Here is a 13,871-nt window from a genome sequence, read left to right as displayed (position 1 = left end):
TCATCAATAGCTAAACAAGCACAACATTCATATAAAGGTCAAGGAGCTAGCCTTTTCATAGAAAATTATCTTAGGAAAAGAAAAAAGCACATGCTGTATACAAGTCTAATGCATTGTGTGGTCAGATGTCCCAAGCACACCGATTTGTTTCTTAGAGAAATAAGAAGAAATGTCTAAATGAAAAGTTCATGCTAAGCTCTAGCAAACACAATTGAAGATCCATCATGGTTTTCTTTAGGTCTTTAGGGAATGCAACCTTTTGTGTGAGTGTAGGGAAACAAAGCACAGTGAGGAAGGATTGTAGCTCTGGACAGGCCTTTACAATCCCCCAGCCTGCATCCAAATGAAACATTCAATGCAGATCTGACGGAAGCCAAAAAACATGCTTCCAGGAAACTATCTGAATACACTCAAACCTGCTTCAGGAAATGAGGGAAACAACAATGTACTGACTGATGAATATGTTTGTCCACGTGTAAAAGAGATTTCTTAAAACTTTAAAAAGGAACATTATATTGCTTTCTTTGTGGGAGTAAATATTTAGTCTTTCACAGCCAAGGCAAAGAAGCTGAGGCCTTTAAGTCATATTTTTTTTCAATAAAAGGGTTATCGTTGTATCTTTTTTAAAACTTCAAATAACACATATCTTTAGATCTGGTTTTGCTACCTTTAAAAAATATTGTGATCAAATATTGTGATTTTTTTATTGTACAATAAAATCCAATTCTAAATCATTTTCTAAATCAATATCCACTGTGAAAAATACACATTTTAGCATAAAACATGATACAGGCTACAAGCATTAGTTCTTCTTTACTTGGGAGGGTTTTTCAATGTTGCAAATGGGCACTGGAATTATTTTTCTGATAACAATTTAATGTTGATATTGTTAATATGAATATTGTTAACAGGAAATATTTTTATTAGTCTAGTTCACTTACTCTGAAACACCGTAACGTACATTGTAGTTGTATTGTGTAACTGTAGTTGCTCACAGGCTCATTACAAAAGCACATCCACGGATTTGGTATCAACCGCATTTTTTATGGCAGTACTCCTGTAGGTAGCTCTCAGGATGTTTGTGTGAACTTGAGAGGAAGGCTCAAGATGGCACCAGGCTGAGACAAAAAGTTTAAGAATAGAAGAGGAAAGTTGGCTTTGACAGTCTCATTGGCTTTCCACATGTCTGCCGACACGTGGATAGGGTCTAACACAACTGGTCATGCTCTTTTCCTACTGATCTGTACAAAGTACTGTATGTTCTGCACAGTGTCACCACAGTACTCCTGTTTAAAGCCCGTGCCTGGACACATAAAGCATGAGGATTCTGTGTCTGTAACCCCAGATGCATCACAGTCCGAGGACAAAACCGTCAGCCCATTGAATCATACATCATCCTCAGTCATCCTCTCCTCTCAGGTCATCACAAAAGTCAAGTGGTTTACATACTGTAGATCCACACTAGAAAATATGCTTCCTCTGTTTGTTAAATGTAACCATACTGCAACTGTAATTTTTTAGTCACATCTTTAAATGAGAAAACTAGCATTAGACACACCAGTCTATATCATGTTACCATAAGGCTTATATTTTTACAGTGGTGCTATTTGGTCATCTCTATGTAGAAGAAAGTAGATATAAAAGATGCTGATCATTAGGGTAGCTTGAACGGTGTGTCTACTGCACAATATTGTTATAAGGTAAAGACAAAAATGGCACTCTACAAAATGGGCTGATACGACATTTTAGCAGAACCTTAAAAAACTGAAATTTTAATATAGTCCCATCACATAGCATGACTCACTCAGAAAGTGCAAGTTACTAAGAAAAACAAACGTTTAAGTTCAAATGAGTCGCTAAAAAATAACGAAAGTTTTCAGAGTCAGAATTTCAGTGCATTCAGAATTGAAGATAATGCAAAATTTAGGGGATGTTACTGTGCTGTAGTTTTGACTTTTTTTAGCACATACGCTTTGCTGAGCTAAAAGGATTGGAGGGGGGAAATTAGTCTTACATTAGACCTAAACTTAAATCCTACCAAATTGGGACAATATAGCCCATAATCCCTAATCAACCTAGAAAACGCTGGCTAACCAATCTCCTTTTAAGGCAACTGCATCTCCATAAATGTGGCAATTTGAACACACCGTGGCAAATCCCAGGCAGAATCCACTAATCCCAGTGATTACCAAATTAGTTTTCTTTTTCTAATTTTGCCAGATACATCGCTTGATAGCCACCGAGCATGCTTTGTATCGATCCCAACAAAGAGATGACCTTAATAACGGGATTAAGCAGCCACATGTTAACCCTGCACGTAATTTCAAAGCAGTCAGAGACTGTTTGTTTGAGGAGAACACAAAGGGAAGGTAGATGGCAAACACATCACATTCCAAAAACACAGTCTTTCCGAACAGAACATCTCTCATGAGCTCCCCATGGCCTGCTACTCATTTATAATTTCAGTGAAGAAAATAAGGCCGTTCTCAGCACATAGAAAAACTTTCATTTTCATCAAGCAAACTGTTATTCAAATTAATGTAATATGTAAATTGAAAGCTCTGTTTCCAGGAGTGTCTGTCTTCTGGTTGTGTGCCTTACAAAAGAGTCAACCCTACTTTACATTTACAGTACCTGCAGAGTTCTTCCATGGTTTTGCATATAGAAGCTACACACAGCTGTTTTGTCAACTTAATAGTGACCCAATATTAGGAAATGTTCAAGCTCTCACACAAATAGCATGAAGAAAACATTACAGATCTTCAGGTAACTGAAAAGTGCTGAAAGGTGGAATTATATTAAACTTTGTGAGTGACTGCTAGCTTTCTTTCTATATTTAACACTGCCTAATTGTTTTTAAAAAAGCAGGATGTTTATTTAAAGCTCTGACCAAAACATCTATTACAAACTAAGTCTTTCCAGAAAATAAAACAAGGACTCGTTCTCTAGGTCCCAGGCTGTAGATTCAATACATGCTACATACTGTGTTTTTGCCAAAAAAGACAAGACATTTGAGGGAGTTAAAGGAACATACTTACAGTAAATTGCAAATAACGGTGATGTGTTTCTGTTAACAGATGAGGGAACTGAAAGTCTATTCAGCTACTATGTGAGATTTGACACTCCTACACTGATACCCTGTCACAATAGCAGCCTTGTCTCTTTTGTTTTGAATGCTCCAAATGCATACATCCAACTATCCTTGTAAAAAAGTATGTCAAATTTGAATGAAAGGAAAATCACCTTTGAAAAACAAACTCCTGCAATTAAGTTCTATCGGGAGAGAGGGAGATGGGAAGGGAGTATTTGGGTTATTAAGGAAGAAAAGGTCACTCAACAGGTCTGGAACCCACAATGCATCATTTACATTTCCAAATCAGAAAGGAAAAAATGTACTGAAAGCAGTAATCAAGTCAGCTCTTCAACTCCATCCTGTTTCCACACAGTTTACTAATATGGACTCTTGCTGTCATTTTAACTGAAGGCAAACAGCTTTATTCTATTGGAGACCTCAAATACAAAAATGCTGGCTTATGTTTAATACAATATTAAGCACTTCTGCATTTATTTTAGTTTTAGCAGTGCCTGTTGAATTTCTGAAGCAGTGGGTTACATTTTCTCAAACATATTCTTTAATTTGTTGCTACAGAGTACTTCTTCCTCTTTTTGTTTTGTTAGAACCTAGTGTTTGCCCTGTTTTATAAATAAATCAATTTACATTGCTGGCTATTTTTTAACCTGATTGAGAGAAGTCATCCCACGTTGTCCAAAATATAAGAACTGCTAAATACCACTAAAAACAGGGACTGCCGGGCGTCCTTTTTCTTTGTAGCTCCCAGCGCGTCCTGTAACACTCCACCCTGTTGTAAAGAAGGCCACTTCTGTGAGCTTTCCACACCCAACTGCTGAATTATTTAAACCCTGGGTAAAGCTGATTTAATGTTATTGCCTTGCTTCGACTAGCAATTGCACTCCTTTGCCAGCATCATATTATTTTTGTCAACTCGTAAACAACCCAGTCATTTGTAAATCCATTTAATTTCTCCAAGTTATCTATTCAGAACACACAAAACCCCAAATTCTTGACTCAAAACAGCTCCCACAAACGGATTCCGATTAAAATCCTTGATCTTGGAGGACAGCAAGGGTGACAAACTTTATGGGTAGAACTCATCCTGGTGGACAACAGCTCAGTTTGTCATCTGATTTTCCAAAACAATGCAAAAGACATCCTGTGAGATTCCATGTCTTGGTAGCATAAACATGAAGATTTTTCTCATCTACAAGACCTTCACCCTGTGAATACTACACAGCCAGGTGAAGAGAATCCTGATGTTTACTCAGTAAGATCTAACAGCATTTGACTTGGGGAAAAAAAAACACTTCTTTAACTTTCTTACTCAGGAGGAGTTGTTATGAACAAAAGGTGTCCTTTTCAATTAAACTGAGGACACACGCAAAAAAACAACAACATTCAGGCAACTATAAAAAAGGAATCTGGCATTCCTGGATGAATGTTTGTTCTATCTTTGCAGGTAATAGAAAGAGAAATGTAAATGTGATTCAGACAAGGTATTTGTGAAGAGGAAACAGTTGACGTTTACTGCAGTCAAAGTCATATTACACAAAGATACATGTATGAGTAACACAGACCTTGCTCTGCATTTTCACACTGATTTTTGTGGCTGGGTTTATTTCAAATTAAGATACAAAGGAAGCCCATAACAACAGCATGTCTAGTAAATACTGTATACTGTACTTAACAAAACTGAACTAATTCAGCTACTCCTAATGCACAAATACTTCTTTAGCTGTAGTATCTGACTCATTAGTAGCTGCAGGTAGTGTACAGGAAGTGGTATCAGGTTGTATTTATTGTCTACTTACTTAAAATCATTCCACTGCTATCAATGCAGAATTACTTCTACCTGTCAAAATACTTTTACCCATCATCTGTTACTTCCTTATTTTAATGCCCTCTATTTCTCAACACAATGCCACTATGCGTTCTGGAACTAACTGACAGTGAAACATTAAAGTCTTGTCTAGAGCCAAAGCAGGAATCAATCAAGTGAGATATCACCTGGGGAGGACTGGGGGATCTGAACTGATGTTGTTCTTGTGGATTTAATCATTTAGCTGCTGCAGTTATTTTCTAACTCCTGTTCAGGTCTACGCTGGATAAATTAGACTGCTGCCAACTTTTGGGAAACTATGTTTGTTTGTTTTCTTTCTAAGCTGCTGTTTTAATTTGGCTGTGATTTGGAAATATAAGAAACTACAAAAACCCTGATATAATAATAATAATTGCTTACACTCCACTCAAAGCGCTTTACAGGTAATGGGGACTCCCCTCCACCACCACCAATGTGCAGCATCCACCTGGATGATGCGACGGCAACCATAGTGCGCCAGAACGCTCACCACACATCAGCTATCAGTGGGGAGGAGAGCAGAGTAATGTAGCCAATTCATAGAGGGGGATTGTTAGGAGGCCATGATTGATAAAGGCCAATGGGAAATTTGGCCAGGACGCCAGGATTACACCCCTACTCTTTTCGAGAAACGCCCTGGGATTTTTAATGACCACAGAGAGTCAGGACCTCGGTTTTACGTCTCATCCGAAGGACGGCGCCTGTTTACAGTATAGTGTCCCCGTCACTACACTGGGGCATTAGGACCCACATGACTGCAGGGTGAGCGCCCCCTGCTGGCCCCACTAAGACCTCTTCCAGCAACAACCTTAGATTTTCCCAGGAGGTCTCTCATCCAGGTACTGACCAGGCTCACACCTGCTTAGCTTCAGTGGGTTGCCAGTTGTGAGTTGCAGGGTGATATGGCTGCTGGGTATAACTTGGATACAGTCCATAAAAGAAGTGTAAATTCAGTACCTACTGTATTGTTTGGATGAAGAGTTCCAAATATATTAAGCTACAGTATCATTTAATGTAACCTCACTGCAACTACATGACTGATTTGAAACTAAACCATAATATTTCACATAATCTGAGATGTTATATACTTTGTCATTTTTACTGCATTTATTACCGCTTTATTCTTTATTATTGCTTTAATACCACGTCACACTGAGCACCATACAGCTCTAATTCATATCACTTAATATAGGGATTTATCATTCCATGTGTGACATTACATTGTGTAGAGTTCTTTTTTTGCCCATTTTGCTTCAAAATATTGCTTTTGTATTTTCGATATGCATAGAAATGTATGCAAAGCAAAGTCTTTTCTGCAGGCAATGTAAGGTGAAGTCTGAAATTTGGACTGAAGTCCTTGTTTATAAAGAAGGTCTGTAAAGGCAGTTCTATCACAGTTTTCCACAATTTAAGAGACTCATTTGTCTCTCAAGCCCCCTCCCAGTTCCTTCCTCAAAAACACTCAAGGAAAGAGTTCACTGGGAATTCAGTCTCCTGTCATGCCTTGTTGTCCATTCATAATATTATCCTGAGAAAGTCTACCAGATTTTAAGCAAGCATGAAGTAATATCCCGAGAGAAAACATGATGTAATATCAGGATGGCGTTAATAGTGCAGTCCCTGACACACAGGGAAAAATAGAACCCCACTTCAGCTAACTAAGCCTAGTTAAACACTGGTTTCAAAATCATCTCTTTTTTTCCAAGTATAGAAGTTAATTTCATACTTCTAGCTTCTGAGTTATTTTTACTAATGCAGAGACTGTGATGCCTAATAATTTACTGCCCAACATCAGGGAGTTTCTACAAATGTTAAATGGCTTGTTGCACCTCCTCACAGTAGGGCTTTAAGAACTTGGTTAAAATACCAAAGCCACTTAGCATTCCATAAAAAAAAAATCTTTGTTCTACTCTGGCTGTTTTAATCACGTATACATGTAGTTCTAGAGTATATTTTAGTCACCAACTGCTTTTTTTAAGAGATAATAATGTTTGTTGCAGCTAGTTTTGTCTTTATCAGACACTTGGTTACATATTCGACAAAGTGGAACTGTACAGTATCCAACTTGCATGTAAGGTATAATGCAAAAAGATCTGAACATGCTACTTTTTAAAACTCAAAAACAACTTCATGCCCATCAATAAGCATTACAACCCAGGCAGAACATTCAAGATTGAAATCACTTAGTTCATGCTTATACCTTGATTTTTATAACACTTATACCTTGATAGCTGATTGGTTTTCAAGATTTCAAGATTGGTTTTCATTATGGGACAGTCAGACTTGTAGTTAGTGTTAAATGTTAGGTCCCACCCTTTTTAGATTTTATGCAAGGTTTTGAAATTTTAAAAATAATGCTTGGAAGACACAAAAAATCAATACTCTAGAAGCCTGGAAAGGTTAAAAAAAGGCAAATATTGAATTTGCAATTCAAACATTGTGTTTCTTTAAAAAATGGCAATAACTGAATGCACAGCAGAGAGTATTGTGCAAAGTTGGTTGCAGAGGCGGTTCAGTTTTTTTTATCACAAATGAATACGGTCTCTGCAATGAGAACTGAAAATGAAAATAAAGTCGCATTCGGATATGATAAAATCTATCTGAAAACTTGCTCAAAGTGAAGATCTCTAAACAAAATCCCAATTTCTTCACAAGAACCAAAATCAAAAGAAGAGAACACTTGTCGAGTTATTATTTTACAACGTCTGCCAGCACGTTTTGCGAAAAATGTTGTAACTACATGTAGAGCACCTACTCCTTATACTTTAACATTAGTGAAAGGAGTAATTAAAAATTCGACGGAACCAGCGGTTTAATTCTGCATATTTAAGATGTCTGTTTATACTTTAACAGCTCGGGGCGCATTGTGCATTAACATTCTTCAGGGTTCATCTGGACAGCTTCCAAAGCGAATGATTAAACGTCACAAGCATTTTACCGATGCAGCCTAGCTGCGTTGTGAGAAGAGGGGGCCTGAGTTCTTCCAACGCAAAGACAATGAATCCATTTCCTGACGTCTCTCCAGGAGCCTCCTGAGTCCAAAACAATAACTTTGGACAATATACATATTAACCCTATTGTTTTACTGATACTCTTAATTTGACATCGCTTAAAACATGACTAAACCTAAATTACGCCTCATTGCATTTAAAACTGTAATTTCTATAACAGCATATTTCTCCGAAAAAAACATGATTTATTCGAGATTCAGAATATGACCCCTCATATTCGGGGAGATTTTCCCCTTGAATACAGTATCTTCCCCTTCAAAAACAGTATATGAAGACATCTGTTAAAAAATAAATGAAAAATCAGTGTACCCTTTTCACCAGAGAAATCTGTTATCCTAATGCTGCTCGCCTTAGCCTACGGTGGTATAATGGGTTTTCAGTCTGGTACAGTTTACTTTTCGTCGTTTTAAGAATAGTGTAGTCATAAACTGATGTTGTGATACGCTAATTTTTGCGCTTGCTTACGGTTACACGCAGCTAAATAGCTGCTCACCAGTCTCCAGCTGTGTGGAAATAACCGGATTGAGCTCTCACCTGTTCATTTACGTCCGCACTCGTTAGTTCTGTATCTATTCTTGCCTTATCAGATTTTGCACCTGGCCAACATCATAGTGTAAAATATGTAGCGAATGGTTCTATGTTTAGTATAAGGTAGCAAGATTCCAGGAAGGGGACCAAGTACCCCAAAGTGCCCATTACGGAACGAAACTGCACGCTTTTAAACTAGCACGGTGAAGACATCTGATTATAGCCTACGTGTTTTTTTAACTCGCGAAAACAAAGATCGACGTAGTTTAAAAAGTGCTGCAACTACAGTGACAACAGCCAAAAACAACAAAACAGTTTAGCAACAGTTTTTTTCACTTCTGGGCACACTTTTGCATAACTGCTGCAAGCACCATATTCCAGGAATAATATTACGTTATCGATACTGTTCCTCTTGTTGTTGTTATTATTAAACTGCGCGAATACAAACAATACTATGTTTTTGTATATTATTAAAAGCTGTGAAGGCCCACACTTTAATTAATATTAATGAACCTTTGATATACTCAAATTAAGTTCTTTACACAAGACATTCGAAAAGTCGATCACCTAATTTCATATGCATTTTTCAGTATTTAAATACACACCCTTCATCCTCATCAAACGTAATCTCAGCACATCTGCAGGCACACACGAAACGAACAACAAAAAAGCCATCATTTTACTCAGAAAATAACGTCACAGTGGCACTGCCACTCTTACATTCAAAATTATAAGTTAAAAATCTTAAAATAGAAATAAATCTCTTACCAACCTACGCCGAGTAACAAAGGGATCTGTACTTGCAGTATCCATGCAGCAGCTGAATCCAAAATTTGGAAAATGAAATAAAAAAAACAACTCGAGCAATTTCTTTATTTTTTTTTTAGATATTGGAGAGTCTTCAGCACTTCCTGAATACCCAAATCCTAAAACATTTTACGGTACTGTTTTCTGTATCCACTGGACGCTGGATTCCTGTGTTGTTTTTTTCTATCGGTACACCAAGGGTTAGAAGTTAGGTCGCTGTTGCCAGTTCACCCCCGCTGTTGCGCTACTTGTATTAACAGTAGGCTTCAGGGTGGCTGTGTGACGTCTCCTCAACAGGGAGACGAGGACAAGTCACTCGAAAAAAAAAAGTTGCTCAGTCCCAAGCCCCGCCTTTGATACCCGGGGACCGCAAACATTGAGCAGCCGTTGCCAGGTAAACGCTTGAGCAAGCCCTGCTACCAGCAAATCCGAAAACGCAAAGGCCGGTGAGGTCTGGTTAGGACAGGGATATATTCATTTTAGTTTACATAAGGGCTTGAAACATTAAATAAAAACCGGATTGCATCACCTCCCCCTCCAACACTAAACGCACAACAACACGCATTTAGGAAATGTACATTCGAAGGAAAATGCCCAAATCATTTTTGTTCCCAAAACACTGATCCTGAGTTAAAACCAACAAACTAAATGCTTACTAATAAGTTTGTTCCCTTATCACAAAGATGTTGATAAACTGTTCAGCACAACTGTCGGTTGGAATACAAAGTGAGATGTAAATAATTCAGTGTAAATAATAACAATAACGTAATAGAATACACACAAAGCTGTGCTGCTTATTTCGACATACTGCAGTTTGTAAACACTATTTTTAATGTGTGTGTGTTTGGGGGGCACGCTACTGTTTTGTATCGATATCAACAACTGATAGAGTTAGGATTTAGTAAACACCGCACAATGAAATTTTGAAAACATCAAAATACCGATTTCGTTTTTACATCAACACAAGTGTGAGCTTCGTTAACAACGGCCAGTCTTTTGACAACAATGTTACAGAAAACATCTTTGATTTTGATAGACGAATAAGGTTTGTTCCTTCTGGAAACAAAAGCGTTACTTTATGTCTTTGAAGTGTTACGTGTGGCCACAAAGCAATTTTCCATTATTGTGTAGGTTACTTGAAGTCTCCCTGCCTTTTTTTTATAGGTGCCACTACTATGAGCAAAAACTGTTGAGCTTCACAGGCCCTGCGCTGTAAGAGGGTGATGTGAGAACAGTGCAGTGAGTAGCTGCCTTCCCTCACTGAATATGTCTATTGTATGAATGCAGATATGGCCTTTACAATTCACCGTTCTTTCCCTCGGCGGCAGTATTATTACAACAGCAAATGGAGCTCTGGAGAGAACAGCTCGCGTTTTGTCAAAGAAAATACAGTTTATAGGGTCAGACATGACCAGTTAGCTTTAACGTTTCACTTTTCAGCTCTGTTTTTCCTCCAAGTCGAACACAATTTCCGCCTTCCTCTAGAATGAACATGGATGTAGATTAATTGATTGCCTAAAATGATCTTAATATAGAAATGTTTGTAGTGGCTGCTAACCCCAGTATTTCTTCAAAATACAACTCGTGATAAAGTAAGCAGTAAAAAATCTGAAGAAAAAAAAAGAGTAGCGAAAAGGACTTTCGACCATGTGTCCAACGAACAAATTAACTGTAAACTGTAACCCTCGCCTTGGGTACCCCAATCGACAGGAGCCGTGAACATTAATTTTTTTTAAGTTTGTTGTCGTGAAAGGTATGAATAATCAATATGCTAACCGCCCTTCAGCGTAATGTGTTGTTTTAACTACGCACAATCTTTCATAACTACATTGATTTGCTGATGTACTATAAACAGTTGGAGTGTCATGCAGCATACAGGCACCACAATGAAATAACCGGCCCCGGATTGGTGGAAACATCTGTCACTCATTTCCCTGAGCTGTGTGTACTGTATTAGAGTGTCTTTACATTACACTTCATTCTCTCGTTGCTGTCGCGCACATCAATCACCAACTGAACAGACACACGTAGTGAATACAAAATAATAAAGAAAGGTGATTACCCCAACATGCATCCCTCCACCTCTAAACAACCTTTTCAACACCTAACGAAAATGAATATCCTGTCCATTAATTACACTTGTGTCCCAAGCGATTCCGATAATAAAAATGGCTATTTGACCTCCTTGACCTTTATTTGATCCTGTAGCTCTTTGAATCAAAAACATCTGAAGATGCGATATATCACTGCGGGCTTCTAAGTGTTACAGCAAGCTGTAATGTTATGTTTCGAAATGTATCTCTTTCGGCAGCTTGAAGAAAGCAGCGACCTATTTTTGTCTACCGAAAAGCTGCCATGCAAACAGATGTTTATCTTGTAGTCTTCACTTGTCTCGTTCTTGCACTTGGGAAACCCCGAACTTTCAATAAATGTTAATGCTTTGAATTCTTTATGCACTGGCAGGCTAAATCCACATTCTTCAACAAAAAGTTAGTCTGTAACACTATGCTAATATGCTTCAACTCCCACTGGCGTTTATTTGCATTACAAATTCCACAGGTTATAACAGTCCTTTCATTTCTTCTTCTATGAGAAAATACAATTAAGCGGACAATGAGCTATGTATAATAAAATCATCTGCACATATAAAGAAGGACATTAAACCGTTCGTAAAAAAATACAGGAGGCAGTCAACAGCCTTCCCGGCACAGAGCCAGTGTTTCTTAAATGTATTATTACGTCATTCAAGCAAATAATAGTAACAACATTCTCCGCCAGAAATTTATTTGCGGTTACACCTCATAAGCTAAAGCTCTTTTATCAAGAAACTGTCCTCACCCAGGGCACGGATCTTCCTTTCCCTCCCTAACGAACTTATCCAAAGACACATCATGCCTATCAACTATAGTGAGTCTTCACTTCACTATCGACCCCCCCTTGCCGCCCCGCACCCTCCTCCATCCTCAGCACAATCACCGAGTCATTATCATTTTCTCAAACTCCGCTCACAATTATAGTTTTACAATGGAGAGCGCTTCCCGAGCCTTCAAACTCTTTCCCTCGTTTTACACGAGATTTCTGAAGCCCAGCGCTGACCTGGATATGATTTTAGACAATTGTAATTAAGACATACCCTTTGCTCCGACAGTCTTTGCCTCTGCCGTCAACATTTAAAACGATTCAAAGCCCGCAACTTCCTTAAAACGAGAGACTAACTGTCCGCTTCGTTTGATTCTATAGTTTTGCGCATAGAAGCATCAAGTAAGGTAACGCAATTAAAAATGTAACATCCAGCATTATATACACAACCTGAATCAATTACATTTGGACACCCTTAATAATTTAGAAAGGTGTCGTAGCCTTGATGCTTTATATCCTATCTTCCACAATAGTCAAACCATATATAAATGTTTACATACAATTTTTACTTTAAAGTGCTGCAAGCCCCTTCACTTCAGAATGGAAGGATACTGTCGCTACGCGAACTACAAAGATTTGAAAAGGATTACTGCCAATGTATCCGGCACCGCAATATTAAAACGATCTATTCCTCCTAAAAGCAAAGTTTAATATTTTTTGTTTTACAGCTCCAAGTGGCACGAAATTACAGTAATATACCTGAGCAAACCATCTTGATCAAGCACGTTGCACATGAGCCCACGGGAGGAAGAGTTATCAGACCTACCTTTGTATATATTCAATATTTCAGAAAGGACAGACCGATAAAGAAAAAAAGCTGAAGGTGAAACCATGCGCTGTATGTAGAACTGCACATGATTGACTGAGCCGGCTCCATTATTCCAAAGGGGATTACTGTGAATCGGACGTAAATTTCCTGACCGAAAAAAACGCAAGCTGCTCCTTTTCTAGCTGTAAACCTAGGCGACAAGAACAACCTCCTTAAACGTCGAATTGTAAGATGCGCGTCACAGGCTGATTTTGAAAGAAAGCCAACATTTATAAAGCACTGGTCTTGGTCGTGGTACACCTGAGCCAGTAATGGTTTCTCCCGTATTAAATGCATACACTATCTACTATTGTCTCATCAGCACAAAGTTCTTGCGATGCGGGGAAAGTCTGAACGTGTTAAGTGACAAAGAAGCGCAATTTATTACCTCATTTATTGAACACATTCGTTCAGATATTCCTGATTTTAGATATCCTTAGAAAGACTTGTGCTGCTTCAACATATTGTTTTACTTTGGTCTTTCTAAAGCACACAGGTTAATTTGGCTGATCTCTGCATCGTACGCATAACGTAATCGGTAGAGACACGAAACTGCAGGCAGATTATGTCGAATATATAACAAGCTGGATCCCTGTAAATTCATAGCTGAAGAGCGTCTGCACTCTACACAGACTCAAGCCTAAATTGTTCACACAAAGTGTTTATCGACACGCCAATCATTTGTCTCCGTCCAAAAATGCGGTGAAAAGCGATGTCCATACTAAGAAAGTGAAAGATGCGCAGCCTATGGGAAACACAAAGGACGCTTTCAAAAAAAAACTTTTTCCCAAAAAGATAAGACTGAGCCCAAAGACCGATAACATACATTAAAGGTGTGAGTCATATTTTTTTTTTATCTGTATC

The 13,871-nt window shown here is 38.2% G+C and overlaps 1 protein-coding gene across 6 annotated transcripts in view; it reads right to left on the bottom strand.

Annotated features, from left to right (window-relative positions):
- The window catches only part of znf516 (zinc finger protein 516), a 70,409-nt gene extending 57,268 nt beyond the window's left edge, over window positions 1-13,141 (bottom strand). The window contains exon 1 of one of the 6 annotated variants that reach the window (XM_088601284.1): window positions 12,899-13,141. The gene's annotated coding sequence lies outside the window, so the exon portion shown is untranslated. Of the gene's footprint in view, window positions 1-3,038; window positions 3,111-9,241; window positions 9,751-12,413; window positions 12,459-12,898 lie in introns of those variants that run through there. The other 5 variants (XM_088601282.1, XM_088601286.1, XM_088601281.1 and 2 more) reach the window with 5 other exon arrangements.
- Window positions 13,142-13,871: the final 730 nt, after the last annotated feature.

This window comes from Lepisosteus platostomus, chromosome 12, assembly GCF_059453375.1.
Source record: "Lepisosteus platostomus isolate fLepPlt1 chromosome 12, fLepPlt1.hap1, whole genome shotgun sequence".
Classification (NCBI taxonomy): domain Eukaryota; kingdom Metazoa; phylum Chordata; class Actinopteri; order Semionotiformes; family Lepisosteidae; genus Lepisosteus; species Lepisosteus platostomus.
This window is presented reverse-complemented; position numbering and strand designations above follow the sequence as displayed.